The 3907-nt window shown below is 45.6% G+C and overlaps 1 protein-coding gene across 1 annotated transcript in view; it reads left to right on the top strand.

Moving 5' to 3' along the window:
• ZNF19 (zinc finger protein 19) overlaps window positions 1–3907 on the top strand; it is a gene marked incomplete at its 5' end in the record, with an annotated part of 8131 nt that overhangs the window by 676 nt on the left and 3548 nt on the right.

Genomic DNA, 3907 nt, shown 5'->3' with positions numbered 1-3907 from the left:
GAGTTGCTGGGTGTTGCTTTGTCATTTCTTTCTTTCTGAGACTTAACTTATCCAGTAACTTAGTATCCATGAGCCATATCCCAAGTCCCAATCCCAGATTTCTCAACATCTGTCAAATTTCTCTACCTGACTGTCTCACTGCTACATCATCTTCCTTTTAGCTCTGACCCTCTTCTGATTTTTCTACAAGTCACCGACATAACTATATCACAGTCCTGATCATTCTTTTTCTAGATTACTGAGTAATTGTTGACTCTGTTCTGCCTTGATACCACTGTCAGACAGCCACCAAGTCTTGCCGTTTCTGTTATTTCTTCCACTTGTCCAATCTTATATTACCCCCATTTAAGGTTTGTTATTCCTTCTCTGGGATTTTGCTTGCAGAGCTTCCCAGATATTAATAGTTTCTCTGTGTATAGTTGTGCATCTTCACATCACTTTGTACTTGTCACCTGAAACAGCTCAGTTTTCTGAGCTTGCATTTTATCTTCTAATCCAGGGTTCTCGAATCATAGTGTGCATCAAAATCACCTGGAGGGCTCATCAAAGCATAGATTGCTCTCAGGGTGGGTGCTGAGAATTTGCCTTTCTCACAAGTTCCTAGTGGTGCTGCTGCTACTGGTGGTGGTCAGGAACCACACTTTGAGAACCACTGTTCCATTTAATGGTGATTCATTCAGGAGTTGACCAGGGCAGAGGGTGGATTCAGTGTGAGACAAGCCTGGAATTGGAGCTGTTTAAGTGTCCCCAGCTGTTGAACTAGTGTACTGATTGTACCATGTTGAAGAAGAGTCAGATTCCAGAAATATTTAGATGATAAAATTGGCAGGACTTGATTACTGACTGACTGTCAGCAGTGAGCAGTGTTGGGGTGAGATAGTCTAAGACAAATCTCAAGTTTGTAGCATTGGAGGCTGGGCTGAAATTGATATTATTAACTGAGAGGGGGGAAAAATTGTCACTCACTATGCCAGTTAGTTTATATGAATTAGAAAGGGAGCCAGTGTGGGGGAAGATGAGTTTGGTGTTGGGTCATCCAGAGGCTGAAGCAGTGCTGGGGTGAGGGGCGAGTGGAGGTGTGCGGAATCACTGAGGCATTGGAAGGTGAGAGGATATTCACTGAGGGTTCAGGTAACCAAGTTTGATAGGAAAGTCCAAGGAGTGAATAGAGGCTCTAAACCAGATGCTAGAACTTTCTGGGAAGGAAGAGTTGGGGCCATCAGGGAGGGGAAGGAGTGGCTCTTGAAAAACCATGAGGCCTGTTACCGATTGTCCTGGAGGTATACAGCACATTGGCTCATGCCTGTAATCCTAGCACTCTGGGAGGCCGAAGCAGGAGGGTTGCTTGAGTTCAGGAGTTCAAGACCAGCCTCAGCAAGAGCAAGACCCCCTCTCTACTAAAAATAGAAAAATTAGCCAGGCGTGGTGGTGCACACCTGTAGTCTCATCTACTCGGGAGGCTGAGACAGGAGGATCGCTTGATCCCAGGGGTTTGAGGTTGCTATGAGCTATGATGACACCACTGCACTTTAGCCCGGGCAACAGAGCAAGATTCTGTTTCAAAAAAAGATAAGAGGAAAAAAAAAAAAGGTAAGCTCCTAAAAGAGCTACCCAGCAGCAACAATCTAATGTCAGAAGCATTTTCTCCTAGGAAGACCTGTCAGGAAGCAGAATGGACTGCCCCAGGTCGCTCTGAGTTCCCTCCGCTGGACGCTCTTGAGCACAGGCAGCACAGCCCCTTATTCAAGCATGCGATGGGGGTTGGATCAGACAGGCTTATCAGGGCAAACCATGAATCAGTTATTGTTACGTGGGAGTGACATTTGGGGCAGAGTGAGCACTTGTGGGACAGATGGATTGGCTGGGACATACAGCAGCCAAGTGGGAGCTGGTGGGTCCTGAGAGGCCACTTGAGGCTAATTGTTCACTTTTAGGTGCAACAATGAAAGACTGAAAGTATTTGCAGAATCAAAGAAATTTTGCTGTAGGTAGTTTAAATAATGAGAGACTTTTTCCCAGGGTTTTCAAAAATATTAAATCATGTTTTATGATAAATTTTGTGTCCTAATGGAAGCTCCTCTGGTAGAGAAGTTCCAGATTTTTGGTTGTAGAAATAGTCATGTAGTGATGTAATATTCAGTTCTTTCACCTTTCTCATTACTGACCCTCACAGGACCCTCCTTTAGGCCCTCATTACTGTCCCCTCTGCCCCACACTCTGGCCTGGAGCCAGAGGATTGGCTCTGGGGCAGCAGGAACCTGTTGTTTTAGGAGGTGGTAACGTTCGAGGACGTGGCTATGCACTTCACCCAGACAGAATGGGCTGGCCTTTCTCCCGCCCAGAGGGCCCTGTACAGAAGTGTGATGCTGGAGAATTATGAGAACTTGACTGTTGTGGGTAAGACCATTTTCCTTCTGCAACTCAGATCTCTACTTTCTTGTTTCCTTGCTTTTATAGGCTGGGGGTGTGGTGTGGAGAAGGAGGGGTTGTCTTTGATATCCTTCACTGAGTGGCTCCAGGGCTGAGGCTCAATAACCAACTTCAGAGATTGCAGGATAGGGAGAGGTCTTGGGTCAGTTTGGTCCCAATGAAGGGACTTGCTGTCTCCTGGTAAGAGTGTGACCCCTTCCCTGTGTTTGTACATGCCTTACAGAATCTCACTAACTTACCTACCCTTAAGTGGTTTTTTTAGGTAGAGGTAACAAATGCTCAGTTTCCTATTGATGAAAAGCTCCTTGGCCTTCCCCAGTCCTGAGCCATCTTCTGTGGGTCTTACGCTTTCCGAGACTCCTGGGGTTTTCCTTCTTTTGATACAGCAGATACAGGGCTGAGAGGTTGCCATTTTCTTCCCCTTTTCAGAATACCCAGTTCCCAAACCTGCGCTGATCTCATTTCTGGAGGGAGGGGATCTGCCTTGGGGCCTGGAGGCACAGGATGAGCCCCTTACAGAGAGGACCAGGGACATCTATAAAGGTAAGTGAGTCAGGTTTAGAACCAACAAGTGTAGAGTTTTATGGAGCACTGTATTTTTTTTTTTTTTTTTTTTGGTTCTGGAGACAGAGTCTTGCCCTGTTGCCCAGGGTGGAGTATAGTGGCACAATCATAGCTCACTGCAACCTGGAACTCCTGGGCTCTAATGATTCTCCTGTCTTAGCTTCCCAAGTAGCTAGGACTACAGGTGTGTGCCCATGCTTGGCTAATTTTTAAATATTTTGTAGAGATGGGGGTCTCACTGTGTTACCCATGCTGGTCTCAAACTCCTGGCCTCAAGTGATCCTCTCGCCTTGGCCTCCAGAAGTGCTGGATTACAGGCATGAGCCACTATGCCCGGCCCTGGAGCACTGTATTTTAAAAAGAACCATACTGGGCAGGATTGAAATATAATAGATGATTTCTCCTGATAGGTAAAATGTGAAACTTTCCCACCAATCTTAACTCTTATCAACATGTAACCACTCAGTTCATCTCTTCTATAATTCTTACAATCCATTCCTCCTTTGTGAATTTCAACATTGTCTACCTCAGTGGGCCTCCTTCCTTGGATGGGACAGATTTATTCAAGAGCAGTTTTTGAGAGCTTACTGTTTGCCAAGCTTTGTTTAAGAAGCTCTGGAGGATACAAGTTATGGAGACAGATGTAAAAAGCTAAAAGGAAAATATATTGAGTGCTGTTGGGAATGGGAAGGAGAGTGTTTAGGTAAAATTAACCAGATCTTACCAAGATTGGCCGTAAAAGAGGTTATTTGAGTTAGATAACACTGGGAAGTCATGACATGGGAGGAGCTTTTATAATTCATACGAATGCAGAGCTGAGCACAGGGTCTGAGGTGAGTGGATGGCTGGAGCAGGCCAGTGAGAAGGTGGTGGACAGTCCAAGATAAAGGTCGAGTCTGAAAGGGTACTCTAC

This window comes from Propithecus coquereli, unplaced genomic scaffold, assembly GCF_000956105.1.
Source record: "Propithecus coquereli isolate 6110/MARCELLA unplaced genomic scaffold, Pcoq_1.0 Scaffold67, whole genome shotgun sequence".
NCBI classification, from domain to species: Eukaryota; Metazoa; Chordata; class Mammalia; order Primates; family Indriidae; genus Propithecus; species Propithecus coquereli.
The sequence above is the reverse complement of the archived record's forward strand: the minus strand, read 5'-3'. Positions and strand labels throughout refer to the sequence as shown.